We start from the raw sequence: 19,644 nt of genomic DNA, 5'->3' as shown, positions 1-19,644 counted from the left end.
AATGCAGTATTCACCTATTTTCAGGGAGTACACATGCCTGTACACTGTAGGACTGTTCAGTGCAATATTCACCTATTTTGAGGGAGTACACATGTCTGATACACAGTAGGGCTGTTCAATGCAGTATTCACCTTTTCAGGGAGTGCACATGGCTGGTACACTGTGGGGCTCTTCAGTGCAGTATTCACCTATTTTCAAGGAGTGCACATGGCTGGTAGTAGAGCTGTTGAGTGCAGTATTCACCTATTTTCAGGGAGTGCACATGGCTGGGACACTTTTGGGCTGTTCAGTGCAGTATTTACCTATTTTCAGGGAGTACACATGGCTGGTACACGGTAGGGCTGTTCAGTGCAGTATTCAGCTATTTTCAGGGAGTACACATGGCTGGTACACTGTAGGGTTGTTCAGTGCAGCATTCACCTATTTCCAGGGAGTGCACATGGCTGGCACACTGTAGGGCCGTTCAATGCAGTATTTACCTATTTTCAGGGAGTACACATAGCTGTACACTGTAGGGCCGTTCAATGCAGTATTCACCTATTTTGAGGGAGTACGCATGGCTGGTAAACGGTATTACTGTTCAATGCAGTATTCACCTATTTTCAGGGAGTACGCATGGCTGGTACACTGTAGGGCTGTTCAGTGCAATATTCACATATTTTCATGGAGTACACATGGCTGGTACACTGTAGGGCTGTTCAGTGCAGTATTTGCCTATTTGCAGGGAGTGCACATGTCTGGTACACGGTAGGGCTGTTCAATGCAGTATTCACCTTTTTCAGGGAGTGCACATGGCTAGTACATGGAAGGACGGTTCAATGCAGTATTCACCTATTTTCAGGGAGTACACATGGCTGTACACTGTAGGACTGTTCAGTGCAGTATTCACCTATTTTCAGGGAGTGCACATGGCTGGTACACTGCAGGGCTGTTCAGTGCAGCATTCACCTATTTCCAGGGAGTGCACATGACTGGTACACTGTAGGGCCGTTCAATGCAGTATTCACCTATTTTCAGGGAATGCACATGGCTGGTACACTGTGGGGCTCTTCAGTGCAGTATTCACCTATTTTCAAGGAGCGCACATGGCTAGTAGTAGAGCTGTTGAGTGCAGTATTCACCTATTTTCAGTGGGTGCACATGGCTGGGACACTTTTGGGCTGTTCAGTGCAGTATTCATCTATTTTCAGGGAGTACACATGGCTGGTACACGGTAGGGTTGTTCAGTGCAGTATTCAGCTATTTTCAGGGAGTACACATGGCTGGTACACTGTAGGGTTGTTCAGTGCAGCACTCACCTATTTCCAGGGAGTGCACATGGCTGGTACACTGTAGGGCCGTTCAATGCAGTATTCACCTATTTTCAGGGAGTGCACATGGCTGGTACACTATAGGGCTGTTCAGTGCAGCATTCACCTAGTTTCAGGGAGTGCACATGGCTGGTACAAGGTAGGACGGTTCAATGCAGTATTCACCTATTTTCAGGGAGTACACATGGCTGTACACTGTAGGACTGTTCAGTGCAGTATTCACCTATTTTGAGGTAGTACACATGTCTGGTACACAGTAGGGCTGTTCAATGCAGTATTCAACTTCTCAGGGAGTGCACATGGCTGGTACACTGTGGGGCTCTTCAGTGCAGTATTCACCTATTTTCAAGGAGTGCACATGGCTGGTAGTAGAGCTGTTGAGTGCAGTATTCACCTATTTTCAGGGAGTGCACATGGCTGGGACACTTTTGGGCTGTTCAGTGCAGTATTCACCTATTTTCAGGGAGTACACATGGCTGGTACACGGTAGGGCTGTTCAGTGCAGCATTCACCTATTTCCAGGGAGTGCACATGGCTGGTACACTGTAGGGCAGTTCAATGCAGTATTCACCTATTTTCCAGGGAGTAAATATGGCTGTACACTGTAGGACCGTTCAGTGCAGTACTAACCTATATTGAGGGGGTATGCATGGCTGGTAAACTGTAGTACTGTTCGATGCATTATTCACCTATTTTCAGGGAGTACACATGGCTGTACACTGTAGGGCTGTTCAGTGCAATATTCACCTAGGATCAGGGTGTGCTCATGGCTGGTACATGGTAGGGCTGTTCAATACAGTAGTCACCTATTTTCAGGGAGTGCACATGGCTGGTACACTATAGGGCTGTTCAGTGCAGCATTCACCTAGTATCAGGGAGTGCACATGGCTGGTACAAGTTAGGACGGTTCAATGCAGTATTCACCTATTTTCAGGGAGTACACATGCCTGTACACTGTAGGACTGTTCAGTGCAATATTCACCTATTTTGAGGGAGTACACATGTCTGGTACACAGTAGGGCTGTTCAATGCAGTATTCACCTTTTCAGGAAGTGCACATGGCTGGTACACTGTGGGGCTCTTCAGTGCAGTATTCACCTATTTTCAAGGAGTGCACATGGCTGGTAGTAGAGCTGTTGAGTGCAGTATTCACCTATTTTCAGGGAGTGCACATGGCTGGGACACTTTTGGGCTGTTCAGTGCAGTATTTACCTATTTTCAGGGAGTACACATGGCTGGTACACGGTAGGGCTGTTCAGTGCAGTATTCAGCTATTTTCAGGGAGTACACATGGCTGGTACACTGTAGGGTTGTTCAGTGCAGCATTCACCTATTTCCAGGGAGTGCACATGGCTGGTACACTGTAGGGCCGTTCAATGCAGTATTCACCTATTTTCAGAGAGTACACATAGCTGTACACTGTAGGGCCGTTCTATGCAGTATTCACCTATTTTGAGGGAGTACGCATGGCTGGTAAACTGTATTACTGTTCAATGCAGTATTCACCTATTTTCAGGGAGTACGCATGGCTGGTACACTGTAGGGCTGTTCAGTGCAATATTCACATATTTTCATGGAGTACACATGGCTGGTACACTGTAGGGCTGTTCAGTGCAGTATTTGCCTATTTGCAGGGAGTGCACATGTCTGGTACACGGTAGGGCTGTTCAATGCAGTATTCACCTTTTTCAGGGAGTGCACATGGCTAGTACATGGTAGGACGGTTCAATGCAGTATTCACCTATTTTCAGGGAGTACACATGGCTGTACACTGTGGGACTGTTCAGTGCAGTATTCACCTATTTTCAGGGAGTGCACATGGCTGGTACACTGCAGGGCTGTTCAGTGCAGCATTCACCTATTTCCAGGGAGTGCACATGGCTGGTACACTGTAGGGCCGTTCAATGCAGTATTCACCTATTTTCAGGGAATGCACATGGCTGGTACACTGTGGGGCTCTTCAGTGCAGTATTCACCTATTTTCAAGGAGCGCACATGGCTAGTAGTAGAGCTGTTGAGTGCAGTATTCACCTATTTTCAGTGGGTGCACATGGCTGGGACACTTTTGGGCTGTTCAGTGCAGTATTCATCTATTTTCAGGGAGTACACATGGCTGGTACACGGTAGGGCTGTTCAGTGCAGTATTCAGCTATTTTCAGGGAGTACACATGGCTGGTACACTGTAGGGTTGTTCAGTGCAGCACTCACCTATTTCCAGGGAGTGCACATGGCTTGTACACTGTAGGGCCGTTCAATGCAGTATTCACCTATTTTCAGGGAGTGCACATGGCTGGTACACTATAGGGCTGTTCAGTGCAGCATTCACCTAGTTTCAGGGAGTGCACATGGCTGGTACAAGGTAGGACGGTTCAATGCAGTATTCACCTATTTTCAGGGAGTACACATGGCTGTACACTGTAGGACTGTTCAGTGCAGTATTCACCTATTTTGAGGTAGTACACATGTCTGGTACACAGTAGGGCTGTTCAATGCAGTATTCAACTTTTCAGGGAGTGCACATGGCTGGTACACTGTGGGGCTCTTCAGTGCAGTATTCACCTATTTTCAAGGAGTGCACATGGCTGGTTGTAGAGCTGTTGAGTGCAGTATTCACCTATTTTCAGGGAGTGCACATGGCTGGGACACTTTTGGGCTGTTCAGTGCAGTATTCACCTATTTTCAGGGAGTACACATGGCTGGTACACGGTAGGGCTGTTCAGTGCAGTATTCACCTATTTTCAGGGAGTGCACATGGCTGGTACACTGTAGGGCAGTTCAATGCAGTATTCACCTATTTTCCAGGGAGTAAATATGGCTGTACACTGTAGGACCGTTCAGTGCAGTACTAACCTATATTGAGGGGGTATGCATGGCTGGTAAACTGTAGTACTGTTCGATGCATTATTCACCTATTTTCAGGGAGTACACATGGCTGTACACTGTAGGGCTGTTCAATGCAATATTCACCTAGGATCAGGGTGTGCTCATGGCTGGTACATGGTAGGGCTGTTCAATACAGTAGTCACCTATTTTCAGGGAGTGCACATGGCTGGTACACTATAGGGCTGTTCAGTGCAGCATTCACCTAGTATCAGGGAGTGCACATGGCTGGTACAAGTTAGGACGGTTCAATGCAGTATTCACCTATTTTCAGGGAGTACACATGCCTGTACACTGTAGGACTGTTCAGTGCAATATTCACCTATTTTGAGGGAGTACACATGTCTGGTACACAGTAGGGCTGTTCAATGCAGTATTCACCTTTTTCAGGGAATGCACATGGCTGGTACACTGTGGGGTTCTTCAGTGCAGTATTCACCTATTTTCAAGGAGCGCACATGGCTAGTAGTAGAGCTGTTGAGTGCAGTATTCACCTATTTTCAGTGGGTGCACATGGCTGGGACACTTTTGGGCTGTTCAGTGCAGTATTCATCTATTTTCAGGGAGTACACATGGCTGGTACACGGTAGGGCTGTTCAGTGCAGTATTCAGCTATTTTCAGGGAGTACACATGGCTGGTACACTGTAGGGTTGTTCAGTGCAGCATTCACCTATTTCCAGGGAGTGCACATGGCTGGTACACTGTAGGGCCGTTCAATGCAGTATTCACCTATTTTCAGGGAGTGCACATGGCTGGTACACTATAGGGCTGTTCAGTGCAGCATTCACCTAGTTTCAGGGAGTGCACATGGCTGGTACAAGGTAGGATGGTTCAATGCAGTATTCACCTATTTTCAGGGAGTACACATGGCTGTACACTGTAGGACTGTTCAGTGCAGTATTCACCTATTTTGAGGTAGTACACATGTCTGGTACACAGTAGGGCTGTTCAATGCAGCATTCACCTTTTCAGGGAGTGCACATGGCTGGTACACTGTGGGGCTCTTCAGTGCAGTATTCACCTATTTTCAAGGAGTGCACATGGCTGGTAGTAAAGCTGTTGAGTGCAGTATTCACCTATTTTCAGGGAGTGCACATGGCTGGGACACTTTTGGGCTGTTCAGTGCAGTATTCACCTATTTTCAGGGTGTACACATGGCTGGTACACGGTAGGGCTGTTCAGTGCAGTATTCACCTATTTTCAGGGAGTGCACATGGCTGGTACACTGCAGGGCTGTTCAGTGCAGCATTCACCTATTTCCAGGGAGTGCACATGGCTGGTACACTTTAGGGCCGTTCAATGCAGTATTCACCTATTTTCCAGGGAGTAAATATGGCTGTACACTGTAGGACCGTTCAGTGCAGTACTAACCTATATTGAGGGAGTATGCATGGCTGGTAAACTGTAGTACTGTTCAATGCATTATTCACCTATTTTCAGGGAGTACACATGGCTGTACACTGTAGGGCTGTTCAGTGCAATATTCACATATTTTGATGGAGTACACATGGCTGGTACACTGTAGGGCTGTTCAGTGCAGTATTCGCCTATTTGCAGGGAGTGCACATGTGTGGTACACGGTAGGGCTGTTCAATGCAGTATTCACCTTTTTCAGGGAGTGCACATGGCTGGTACATGGTAGGACGGTTCAATGCAGTATTCACCTATTTTCAGGGAGTACACATGGCTGTACACTGTAGGACTGTTCACTGCAGTATTCACTTATTGTGAGGGAGTACACATGGCTGGTACACTTTAGGACTGTTTAGTGCAGAATTCACCTATTTTCAGGAAGTACACATGGCTGGTACACTGTAGGGCTGTTCAGTGCAGTATTCACCTATTTTCAGGGAGTGCACATGGCTGGTACACGTTAGGACGGTTCAATGCAGTATTCACCTATTTTCAGGGAGTACACATGGCTGTATACTGTAGGGCTGTTTAGTGCAATATTCACCTATGATCAGGGTGTGCTCATGGCTGGTACATGGTAGGGCTGTTCAATACAGTAGTCACCTATTTTCAGGGAGTGCACATGATGGCTGGTACACTATAGGGCTGTTCAGTGCAGCATTCACCTAGTTTCAGGGAGTGCACATAGCTGGTACACGTTAGGACGGTTCAATGCAATATTCACCTATTTTCAGGGAGTACACATGGCTGTACACTATAGGACTGTTCAGTGCAGTATTCACCTATTTTGAGGGAGTACACATGTCTGGTACACAGTAGGGCTGTTCAATGCAGTATTCACCTTTTTCAGGGAGTGCACATGGCTGGTACACTGTGGGGCTCTTCAGTGCAGTATTCACCTATTTTCAAGGAGTGCACATGGCTAGTAGTAGAGCTGTTGAGTGCAGTATTCACCTATTTTCAGTGGGTGCACATGGCTGGGACACTTTTGGGCTGTTCAGTGCAGTATTCAGCTATTTTCAGGGAGTACACATGGCTGGTACAATGTAGGGTTGTTCAGTGCAGCATTCACCTATTTCCAGGGAGTGCACATGGCTGGTACACTGTAGGGCCGTTCAATGCAGTATTCACCTATTTTGAGGGAGTATGCATGGCTGGTAAACTGTAGTACTGTTCAATGCAGTATTCACCTATTTTCAGGGAGTACGCATGGCTGGTACACTGTAGGGCTGTTCAGTGCAATATTCACCAATTTCATGGAGTACACATGGCTGGTACACTGTAGGGCTGTTCAGTGCAGTATTCGCCTATTTACAGGGAGTGCACATGTCTGGTACACGGTAGGGCTGTTCAATGCAGTATTCACCTATTTTCAGGGCGTGCACATGGCAGGAACACATTTGGGCTGTTCAGTGCAGTATTCACCTATTTTCAAGGAGTACACATGGCTGGTACATGGTAGGGCTGTTCAGTGCAGTATTCAGCTATTTTCAGGGAGTACACAAGGCTGGTACACAGATGGACTGTTCCGTGCAGCATTCACCTATTTTCAGGGAATACACATGGCTGGTACACTGTAGGGCTGTTCAGTGCAGTATTCACCTATTTTCAGGGAGTGCACATGGCTAGCACACTGCAGGGCTGTTCAGTGCAGCATTCACCTATTTCCAGGGAGTGCACATGGCTGGTACACTGTAGGGCCGTTCAATGCAGTATTCACCTATTTCCAGGGAGTACACATGACTGTACACTGTAGGGCCGTTCAATGCAGTATTCACGTATTTTGAGGGAGTACGCATGGCTGGTAAACTGTAGTACTGTTCAATGCAGTACTCACCTATTTTCAGGGAGTACGCATGGCTGGTACACTGTAGGGCTGTTCAGTGCAATATTCACCTATTTTCATGGAGTACACATGCCTGGTACACTGTAGGGCTGTTCAGTGCAGTATTCGCCTATTTTCAGGGAGTGCACATGTCTGGTACACGGTAGGGCTGTTCAATGTAGTATTCACCTTTTTCAGGGAGTGCACATGGCTGGTACACTGTGGGGCTCTTCAGTGCAGTATTCACCTTTTTTCAAGGAGTGAACATGGCCGTTACACTGTAGAGCTGTTCAGTGCAGTATTCACCTATTTTCAGGGAGTGCACATGGCAGGAACACATTTGGGCTTTTCAGTGCAGTATTAACCTATTTTCAGGGAGTACACATGGCTGGTACATGGTAGGGCTGTTCAGTGCAGTATTCAGCTATCTTCAGGGAGTACACAAGGCTGGTACACAGTAGGACTGTTCCGTGCAGCATTCACCTATTTTCAGGGAGTACACATGGGTGGTACACTATAGGGCTGTTCAGTGCAGTATTCACCTATTTTCAGGGAGTGCACATGGCTAGTACACTGCAGGGCTGTTCAGTGCAGCATTCACCTATTTCCAGGGAGTGCACATGGCTGGTACACTGTAGGGCCGTTCAATGCAGTATTCACCTCTTTTCAGGGAGTACACATGGCTGTACACTGTAGGACCGTTCAGTGCAGTACTAACCTATTTCGAGGGAGTACGCATGGCTGGTAAACTGTAGTACTATTCAATGCAGTATTCACCTATTTTCAGGGAGTACACATGGCTGTACACCGTAGGGCTGTTCAGTGCAACATTCACCTATTTTCAGGGTGTGCTCATGGCTGGTATATGGTAGGGCTGTTCAATACAGTATTCACCTATTTTCAGGGAGTACACATGGCTGTACACTGTAGGACTGTTCAGTGCAGTATTCACCTATTTTGAGGGAGTACACATGGCTGGTACAATGTAGGACTGTTTAGTACAATATTCACCTATTTTCAGGGAGTACACATGGCTGGTACACAGTAGGACTGTTCAGTGGAGTATTCACTGTTTTCAGGGAGTACATGGCTGGCACACTGAAGGGCTGTTCTGTGCAGTATTCATCTATTTCCAGGGAGTGCACATGGCTATACACTGTAGGACCGTTCAGTGCAGTACTAACCTATTTTGAGGGAGTACGCATGGCTGGTACACTGTAGTACTGTTCAATGCAATATTCACCTATTTTCAAGGAGTACACATGGCTGTACAACGTGGGCTGTTCAGTGCAATATTCACCTATTTTCAGGGTGTGCTCATGGCTGGTACATGGTAGGGCTGTTCAATACATTATTCACCTTTTTTCAGGGAGTGCACATGGCTGGTACACTGTAGGGCTGTTCAGTGCAGCATTCGCCTAGTTTCAGGGAGTGCACAAAGCTGGTACACGGTAGGACGGTTCAATGCAGTATTCACCTATTTTCAGTGAGTACACATAGCTGTACACTATAGGACTGTTCAGTGCAGTATTCACCTATTTTGAGGGAGTACACATGGCTGGTACACTGTAGGGCTGTTTAGTACAGTATTCACCTATTTTCAGGGAGTACACACGGCTGGTACACTGCAGGGCTGTTGAGTGTAGCATTCACCTATTTCCAGGGAGTGCACATGGATGTACACTGTAGGACCGTTCAGTGCAGTACTAACCTATATTGAGGGAGTATGCATGGCTGGTAAACTGTAGTACGTTTCAATGCATTATTCACCTATTTTCAGGGAGTACACATGGCTGTACACCGTGGGCTGTTCAGTGCAATATTCACCTATTTTCAGGGTGTGCTCATGGCTGGTACATGGTAGGGCTGTTCAATACAGTATTCACCTATTTTCAGGGAGTGCACATGGCTGGTACACTATAGAGCTGTTCAGTGCAGCATTCACCTAGTTTCAGGGAGTGCACATGGCTGGTACAAGGTAGGACGGTTCAATGCAGTATTCACCTATTTTCAGGGAGTACACATGGCTGTACACTGTAGGACTGTTCAGTGCAGTATTCACCTATTTTGAGGGAGTACACATGTCTGGTACACAGTAGGGCATTTCAATGCAGTATACACCTTTTTCAGGGAGTGCACATGGTTGGTACACTGTGGGGCTCTTCAGTGCAGTATTCACCTATTTTCAAGGAGTGCACATGGCTGGTAGTAGAGCTGTTCAGTGCAGTATTCACCTATTATCAGGGAGTGCACATGGCTGGAACACTTTTTGGCTGTTCAGTGCAGTATTCACCTATTTTCAGGGAGTACACATGGCTGGTACACGGTAGGGCTGTTCACGGCAGTATTCAGCTATTTTCAGGGAGTACACATGGCTGGTACACTGTAGGGTTGTTCAGTGCAGCTTTCACCTATTTCCAGGGAGTGCACATGGCTGGTACACTGTAGGGCCGTTCAATGCAGTATTCACCGATTTTCAGGGAGTACACATGGCTGTACACTATAGGACCGTTCAGTGCAGTACTCACCTAGTTTCAGGGAGTGCACATGGCTGCTACAAGGTAGGACGGTTCAATGCAGTATTCACCTATTTTGAGGGTGTATGCATGGCTGGTAAACTGTAGTACTGTTCAATGCCGTATTCACCTATTTTCAGGGAGTACGCATGGCTGGTACACTGTAGGGCTGTTCAGTGCAATATTCACCTATTTTCATGGAGTACACATGGCTGGTACACTGTAGAGCTGTTCAGTGCAGTATTCACCTATTTTCAGGGAGTGCACATGGCTGGGACACTTTTTGGCTGTTCAGTGCAGTATTCACCTATTTTCAGGGTGTGCACATGGCTGGTACACTATAGAGCTGTTCAGTGCAGCATTCACCTAGTTTCAGGGAGTGCACATGGCTGGTACACTATAGGGCTGTTCAGTGCAGCATTCACCTAGTTTCAGGGAGTGCACATGGCTGGTACAAGGTAGGACGGTTCAATGCAGTATTCACCTATTTTGAGGGTGTATGCATGGCTGGTAAACTGTAGTACTGTTCAATGCCGTATTCACCTATTTTCAGGGAGTACGCATGGCTGGTACACTGTAGGGCTGTTCAGTGCAATATTCACCTCTTTTCATGGAGTACACATGGCTGGTACACTGTAGGGCTGTTCAGTGCAGTATTCGCCTATTTTCAGTGAGTGCACATGTCTGGTACACAGTAGGGCTGTTCAATGCAGTATTCACCTATTTTCAGGGAGTACGCATGGCTGGTACACTGTAGGGCTGTTCAGTGCAATATTCACCTATTTTCATGGAGTACACATGGCTGGTACACTGTAGGGCTGTTCAGTGCAGTATTCGCCTATTTTCAGTGAGTGCACATGCCTGGTACACGGTAGGGCTGTTCAATGCAGTATTCACCTTTTTCAGGGAGTGCACATGGCTGGTACACTGTGGGGCTCTTCAGTGCAGTATTCACCTATTCTCAAGGAGTGCACATGGCTGGTACACTGTAGAGCTGTTCAGTGCAGTATTCACCTATTTTCAGGGAGCGCACATGGCAGGGACACATTTGGGCTGTTCAGTTCAGTATTCACCTATTTTCAGGGAGTACACATGGCTGGTACATGGTAGGGCTGTTCAGTGCAGTATTCAGCTATTTTCAGGGAGTACACAAGGCTGGTACACAATAGGACTGTTCCGTGCAGCATACACCTATTTTCAGGGAGTACGCATGGCTGGTAAACTGTAGTACTGTTCAATGCAGTATTCACCTATTTTCAGGGAGTACACATGGCTGTACACCGTAGGGCTGTTAAGTGCAATATTCACCTATTTTCAGGGTATGCTCATGGCTGGTACATGGTATGGCTGTTCAATACATTATTCACCTTTTTTCAGGGAGTGCACATGGCTGGTACACTATAGGGCTGTTCAATGCAGCATTCGCCTAGTTTCAGGGAGTGCACAAAGCTGGTACACGGTAGGACGGTTCAATGCAGTATTCACCTATTATCAGGGAGTATACATGGCTGTACACTGTAGGACTGTTCAGTGCAGTATTCACCTATTTTGAGGGAGTACACATGGCTGGTACACAGTAGGACTGTTTAGTACAATATTCACCTATTTTCAGGGACTACACATGGCTGGTACACGGTAGGACTGTTCAGTGCATTATTCACTGTTTTCAGGGAGTACATGGCTGGTACACTGTAGGGCTGTTCTGTGCAGTATTCATCTATTTCCAGGGAGTGCACATGGCTGTACACTGTAGGACCGTTCAGTGCAGTACTAACCTATTTTGAGGGAGTATGCATGGCTGGTACACTGTAGTACTGTTCAGTACATTATTCACCTTTTCTTCAGGCAGTGCACATGGCTGGTACACTATAGGGCTGTTCAGTGCAGCATTCGCCTAGTTTCAGGGAGTGCACATGGCTGGTACACTGTAGGGCCGTTCAATGCAGTATTCACCTATTTTCAGGGAGTACACATGGCTGTACACTGTAGGACCGTTCGGTGCAGTACTAACCTATTTTGAGGGAGTACGCATGGCTGGTACACTGTAGTACTATTCAATGCAGTATTCACCTATTTTCAGGGAGTACGCAAGGCTGTACACCGTAGGGCTGTTCAGTGCAATATTCACCTATTATCAGGGTGTGTTCATGGCTGGTACATGGTAGGGCTGTTCAATACAGTATTCACCTACTTTCAGGGAGTGCACATGGCTGGTACACTATAGGGCTGTTCAGTGCAGCATTCACCTAGTTTCAGGGAGTGCACATGGCTGGTACACGGTAGGACGGTTCAATGCAGTATTCACCTATTTTGAGGGAGTACACATGGTTGGTACACTGTAGGACTGTTTAGTGCAGTATTCACCTATTTTCTGGGAGTACACATGGCTGGTACACTGTAGGGATGTTCAGTGCAATATTCACCTATTTTCATGGAGTACACATGGCCGCTACACTGTAGGGCTGTTCAGTGCAGTATTCACCTATTTTCAGGGAGTGCACATGGCTGGTACACAGTAGGGCTGTTCAGTGCATTATTCACCTATTTTCAGGGAGTACACATGGCTGGTACACTGTAGGGCTGTTCAGTGCAGTATTCACATATTTTTAGGGAGTGCACATGGCTGGTACACTGCAGGGCTGTTCAGTGCAGCATTCACCTATTTCCAGGGAGTGCACATGGTTGGTACACTGTAGGGCCGTTCAATGCAGTATTCACCTATTTTCAGGGAGTACACATGGCTGTACACTGTAGGACTGTTCAGTGCAGTACTAACCTATGTTGATGGAGTACGCATGGCTGATACACTGTAGTGCTGTTCAATGCAGTATTCACCTATTTTCAGGGAGTAAGCATGGCTGTACACCGTAGGGCTGTTCAGTGCAGTATTCACCTACTTTCACGGAGTGCACATGGCTGGTACACTATAGGGCTGTTCAGTGCAGCATTTGCCTAGTTTCGGGGAGGGCACATGGCTGGTACACGGTAGGACTGTTCAGTGCAGTATTCACCGATTTTGAGGGAGTACACATGGCTGTACACGGTAGGACGTTACAGTGCAGTATTCACCTATTCTGAGGGAGTACACATGGCTGGTACACTGTAGGACTGTCCAGTGCAGTATTCACCTATTTTCAGGGAGTACGCATGGCCGGTAAACTGTAGTACTGTTCAATGCAGTATTCACCTATTTTCAGGAAGTACACATGGCTGTACACCGTAGGGCTGTTAAGTGCAATATTCACCTAATTTCTGGGTATGCTCATGGCTGGTACATGGTATGGCTGTTCAATACATTATTCACCTTTTTTCAGGGAGTGCACATGGCTGGTACACTATAGGGCTGTTCAGTGCAGTATTCACCTATTTTCAGGGAGTACACATGGCTGGTACAGGCTAGGACTGTTCAGTGCAGTATTTACTATTTTCAGGGAGTACACATGGCTGGTACACTGTAGGGCTGTTCAGTGCATTATTCGCCTATTTCCAGGGAGTGCACATGGCTGGTACACTGTCGGGCTGTTCAGTGCAATATTTGCCTATTTTCATGGAGTACACATGGCTGGTACACCGTAGGGCTGTTCAGTGCAGTATTCACCTATTTTCAGGGAGTGCACATGGCTGGTACATGGTAGGGCTGTTCAGTGCAGTATTCATCTATTTTCAGGGAGTGCACATGGCTTGTCCACCATAGGGCTGTTCAGTGCAGTATTCACCTATTTTCAGGGAGTACATATGGCTGGTACACGGTAGGGCTGTTCAGTGCAGTATTTACCTATTTTGAGGGAGTACACATGGCTGTACACGGTACGACTGTACTGTGCAGTATTCACCTATTTTGAGGGAGTACACATGGCTGGTACATTTTAGGACTGTCCAGTGCAGTATTCACCTATTTTCAGGGAGTGCACATGGCTGATAAATGGTAGGGATGGTCAGTGCAGTATTCACCTATTTTCAGGAAGTGCACATGGCTGGTACACGGTAGGACTGTTCAGTGCAGTAGTCACCTATTTTCAGGGAGTACACATGGCTGGTCAGGGTAGGACTGTTCAGTGCAGTATTTACTATTTTCAGGGAGTGCACATGGCTTGTACACCATAGGGCTGTTCAGTGCAGTATTCACCTATTTCCAGGGAGTACACATGATTGGTACACGGTAGGGCTGTTCAGTAGAGTATTCTCCTGTTTTCAGGGAGTACACATGCTGGTACATGGTAGGACTGTTCAGTGCAGTATTCACCTATTTTCACGGAGTGCATATGGCTGGTACTCAGTAGGGCTGTTCAGTGCAGTATTCATCTATTTTCAGAGGGTGCACATGGCTGGTACACTGCAGGGCCGTTCAATGCAGTATTCACCTATTTTCAAGGAGTACACATGGCTGTACACTGTAGAACCATTCAGTGCAGTATTCACCTATTTTGAGGGAGTAAACATGGTTGGTACACTTTAGGACTGTTTAATGCAGTATTCATCTATTTTCAGGGACTACACATGACTTGTGCACTGTAGGGCTGTTCAATGCAGTATTCACCTATTTTCAGGGAGTGCACATGGCTGGTACACTGTAGGGCCGTTCAATGCAGTATTCACCTATTTTCAGGGAGTACACATGACTGTACACTGTAGGGCCGTTCAATGCAGTATTCACATATTTTGAGGGAGTACGCATGGCTGGTAAACTGTAGTACTGTTCAATGCAGTACTCACCTATTTTCAGGGAGTACGCATGGCTGGTACACTGTAGGGCTGTTCAGTGCAATTTTCACCTATTTTCATGGAGTACACATGCCTGGTACACTGTAGGGCTGTTCAGTGCAGTATTCGCCTATTTTCAGGGAGTGCACATGTCTGGTACACGGTAGGGCTGTTCAATGAAGTATTCACCTTTTTCAGGGAGTGCACATGGCTGGTACACTGTGGGGCTCTTCAGTGCAGTATTCACCTTTTTTCAAGGAGTGAACATGGCCGTTACACTGTAGAGCTGTTCAGTGCAGTATTCACCTATTTTCAGGGAGTGCACATGGCAGGAACACATTTGGGCTTTTCAGTGCAGTATTAACCTATTTTCAGGGAGTACACATGGCTGGTACATGGTAGGGCTGTTCAGTGCAGTATTCAGCTATCTTCAGGGAGTACACAAGGCTGGTACACAGTAGGACTGTTCCGTGCAGCATTCACCTATTTTCAGGGAGTACACATGGGTGGTACACTGTAGGGCTGTTCAGTGCAGTATTCACCTATTTTCAGGGGGTGCACATGGCTAGTACACTGCAGGGCTGTTCAGTGCAGCATTCACCTATTTCCAGGGAGTGCACATGGCTGGTACACTGTAGGGCCGTTCAATGCAGTATTCACCTCTTTTCAGGGAGTACACATGGCTGTACACTGTAGGACCGTTCAGTGCAGTACTAACCTATTTCGAGGGAGTACGCATGGCTGGTAAACTGTAGTACTGTTCAATGCAGTATTCACCTATTTTCAGGGAGTACACATGGCTGTACACCGTAGGGCTGTTCAGTGCAACATTCACCTATTTTCAGGGTGTGCTCATGGCTGGTACATGGTAGGGCTGTTCAATACAGTATTCACCTATTTTCAGGGAGTACACATGGCTGTACACTGTAGGACTGTTCAGTGCAGTATTCACCTATTTTGAGGGAGTACACATGGCTGGTACACTGTAGGACTGTTTAGTACAATATTCACCTATTTTCAGGGAGTACACATGGCTGGTACACAGTAGGACTGTTCAGTGGAGTATTCACTGTTTTCAGGGAGTACATGGCTGGCACACTGAGGGGCTGTTCTGTGCAGTATTCATCTATTTCCAGGGAGTGCACATGGCTATACACTGTAGGACCGTTCAGTGCAGTACTAACCTATTTTGAGGGAGTACGCATGGCTGGTACACTGTAGTACTGTTCAATGCAATATTCACCTATTTTCAAGGAGTACACATGGCTGTACACCGTAGAGCTGTTCAGTGCAATATTCACTTATTTTCAGGGTGTGCTCATGGCTGGTACATGGTAGGGCTGTTCAATACATTATTCACCTTTTTTCAGGGAGTGCACATGGCTGGTCCACTATAGGGCTGTTCAGTGCAGCATTCGCCTAGTTTCAGGGAGTGCACAAAGCTGGTACACGGTAGGACGGTTCAATGCAGTATTCACCTATTTTCAGTGAGTACACATAGCTGTACACTATAGGACTGTTCAGTGCAGTATTCACCTATTTTGAGGGAGTACACATGGCTGGTACACTGTAGGGCTGTTTAGTACAGTATTCACCTATTTTCAGGGAGTACACATGGCTGGTACACTGCAGGGCTGTTGAGTGTAGCATTCACCTATTTCCAGGGAGTGCACATGGATGTACACTGTAGGACCGTTCAGTGCAGTACTAACCTATATTGAGGGAGTACGCATGGCTGGTAAACTGTAGTACTGTTCAATGCATTATTCACCTATTTTCAGGGAGTACACATGGCTGTACACCGTGGGCTGTTCAGTGCAATATTCACCTATTTTCAGGGTGTGCTCATGGCTGGTACATATTAGGGCTGTTCAATACAGTATTCACCTATTTTCAGGGAGTGCACATGGCTGGTACACTATAGAGCTGTTCAGTGCAGCATTCACCTAGTTTCAGGGAGTGCACATGGCTGGTACAAGGTAGGACGGTTTAATGCAGTATTCACCTATTTTCAGGGAGTACACATGGCTGTACACTGTAGGACTGTTCAGTGCAGTATTCACCTATTTTGAGGGAGTACACATGTCTGGTACACAGTAGGGCATTTCAATGCAGTATACACCTTTTTCAGGGAGTGCACATGGTTGGTACACTGTGGGGCTCTTCAGTGCAGTATTCACCTATTTTCAAGGAGTGCACATGGCTGGTAGTAGAGCTGTTCAGTGCAGTATTCACCTATTTTCAGGGAGTGCACATGGCTGGAACACTTTTTGGCTGTTCAGTGCAGTATTCACCTATTTTCAGGGAGTACACATGGCTGGTACACGGTAGGGCTGTTCACGGCAGTATTCAGCTATTTTCAGGGAGTACGCATGGCTGGTACACTGTAGGGTTGTTCAGTGCAGCTTTCACCTATTTCCAGGGAGTGCACATGGCTGGTACACTGTAGGGCCGTTCAATGCAGTATTCACCGATTTTCAGGGAGTACACATGGCTGTACACTATAGGACCGTTCAGTGCAGTACTCACCTAGTTTCAGGGAGTGCACATGGCTGCTACAAGGTAGGATGGTTCAATGCAGTATTCACCTATTTTGAGGGTGTATGCATGGCTGGTAAACTGTAGTACTGTTCAATGCCGTATTCACCTATTTTCAGGGAGTACGCATGGCTGGTACACTGTAGGGCTGTTCAGTGCAATATTCACCTATTTTCATGGAGTACACATGGCTGGTACACTGTAGAGCTGTTCAGTGCAGTATTCACCTATTTTCAGGGAGTGCACATGGCTGGGACACTTTTTGGCTGTTCAGTGCAGTATTCACCTATTTTCAGGGTGTGCACATGGCTGGTACACTATAGGGCTGTTCAGTGCAGCATTCACCTAGTTTCAGGGAGTGCACATGGCTGGTACATTATAGGGCTGTTCAGTGCAGCATTCACCTAGTTTCAGGGAGTGCACATGGCTGGTACAAGGTAGGACGGTTCAATGCAGTATTCACCTATTTTGAGGGTGTATGCATGGCTGGTAAACTGTAGTACTGTTCAATGCCGTATTCACCTATTTTCAGGGAGTACGCATGGCTGGTACACTGTAGGGCTGTTCAGTGCAATATTCACCTCTTTTCATGGAGTACACATGGCTGGTACACTGTAGGGCTGTTCAGTGCAGTATTCGCCTATTTTCAGTGAGTGCACATGTCTGGTACACAGTAGGGCTGTTCAATGCAGTATTCACCTATTTTCAGGGAGTACGCATGGCTGGTACACTGTAGGGCTGTTCAGTGCAATATTCACCTATTTTCATGGAGTACACATGGCTGGCACACTGTAGGGCTGTTCAGTGCAGTATTCGCCTATTTCCAGTGAGTGCACATGCCTGGTACACGGTAGGGCTGTTCAATGCAGTATTCACCTTTTTCAGGGAGTGCACATGGCTGGTACACTGTGGGGCTCTTCAGTGCAGTATTCACCTATTCTCAAGGAGTGCACATGGCTGGTACACTGTAGAGCTGTTCAGTGCAGTATTCACCTATTTTCAGGGAGCGCACATGGCAGGGACACATTTGGGCTGTTCAGTTCAGTATTCACCTATTTTCAGGGAGTACACATGGCTGGTACATGGTAGGGCTGTTCAGTGCAGTATTCAGCTATTTTCAGGGAGTACACAAGGCTGGTACACAATAGGACTGTTCCGTGCAGCATACACCTATTTTCAGGGAGTACGCATGGCTGGTAAACTGTAGTACTGTTCAATGCAGTATTCACCTATTTTCAGGGAGTACACATGGCTGTACACCGTAGGGCTGTTAAGTGCAATATTCACCTATTTTCAGGGTGTGCTCATGGCTGGTACATGGTAGGGCTGTTCAGTACATTATTCACCTTTTCTTCAGGGAGTGCACATGGCTGGTACACTATAGCGCTGTTCAGTGCAGCATTCGCCTAGTTTCAGGGAGTGCACATGGCTGGTACACTGTAGGGCCGTTCAATGCAGTATTCACCTATTTTCAGGGAGTACACATGGCTGTACACTGTAGGACCGTTCGGTGCAGTACTAACCTATTTTGAGGGAGTACGCATGGCTGGTACACTGTAGTACTATTCAATGCAGTATTCACCTATTTTCAGGGAGTACGCAAGGCTGTACACCGTAGGGCTGTTCAGTGCAATATTCACCTATTTTCAGGGTGTGTTCATAGCTGGTACATGGTAGGGCTGTTCAATACAGTATTCACCTACTTTCAGGGAGTGCACATGGCTGGTACACTATAGGGCTGTTAAGTGCAGCATTCACCTAGTTTCAGGGAGTGCACATGGCTGGTACACGGTAGGACGGTTCAATGCAGTATTCACCTATTTTGAGGGAGTACACATGGTTGGTACACTGTAGGACTGTTTAGTGCAGTATTCACCTATTTTCTGGGAGTACACATGGCTGGTACACTGTAGGGCTGTTCTGTGCAGTATTCATCTATTTCCAGGGAGTACACATGGCTGGTACACTGTAGGGATGTTCAGTGCAATATTCACCTATTTTCATGGAGTACACATGGCCGCTACACTGTAGGGCTGTTCAGTGCACTATTCACCTATTTTCAGGGAGTGCACATGGCTGGTACACAGTAGGGCTGTTCAGTGCATTATTCACCTATTTTCAGGGAGTACACATGGCTGGTACACTGTAGGGCTGTTCAGTGCAGTATTCACATATTTTCAGGGAGTGCACATGGCTGGTACACTGCAGGGCTGTTCAGTGCAGCATTCACCTATTCCCAGGGAGTGCACATGGTTGGTACACTGTAGGGCCGTTCAATGCAGTATTCACCTATTTTCAGGGAGTACACATGGCTGTACACTGTAGGACTGTTCAGTGCAGTACTAACCTATGTTGATGGAGTACGCATGGCTGATACACTGTAGTACTGTTCAATGCAGTATTCACCTATTTTCAGGGAGTAAGCATGGCTGTACACCGTAGGGCTGTTCAGTGCAGTAT

General features: G+C 46.9%; 1 protein-coding gene across 10 annotated transcripts in view; it reads right to left on the bottom strand.

Moving 5' to 3' along the window:
• The window catches only part of KCNT1 (potassium sodium-activated channel subfamily T member 1), a 2,308,650-nt gene that overhangs the window by 836,672 nt on the left and 1,452,334 nt on the right, over positions 1-19,644 (bottom strand). The window lies entirely within an intron of this gene.

Source organism: Ambystoma mexicanum, chromosome 8 (genome assembly GCF_040938575.1).
Source record: "Ambystoma mexicanum isolate Mex_15411 chromosome 8, UKY_AmexF1_1, whole genome shotgun sequence".
In the NCBI taxonomy this organism is placed as follows: Eukaryota; Metazoa; Chordata; class Amphibia; order Caudata; family Ambystomatidae; genus Ambystoma; species Ambystoma mexicanum.
The sequence above is the reverse complement of the archived record's forward strand: the minus strand, read 5'-3'. Positions and strand labels throughout refer to the sequence as shown.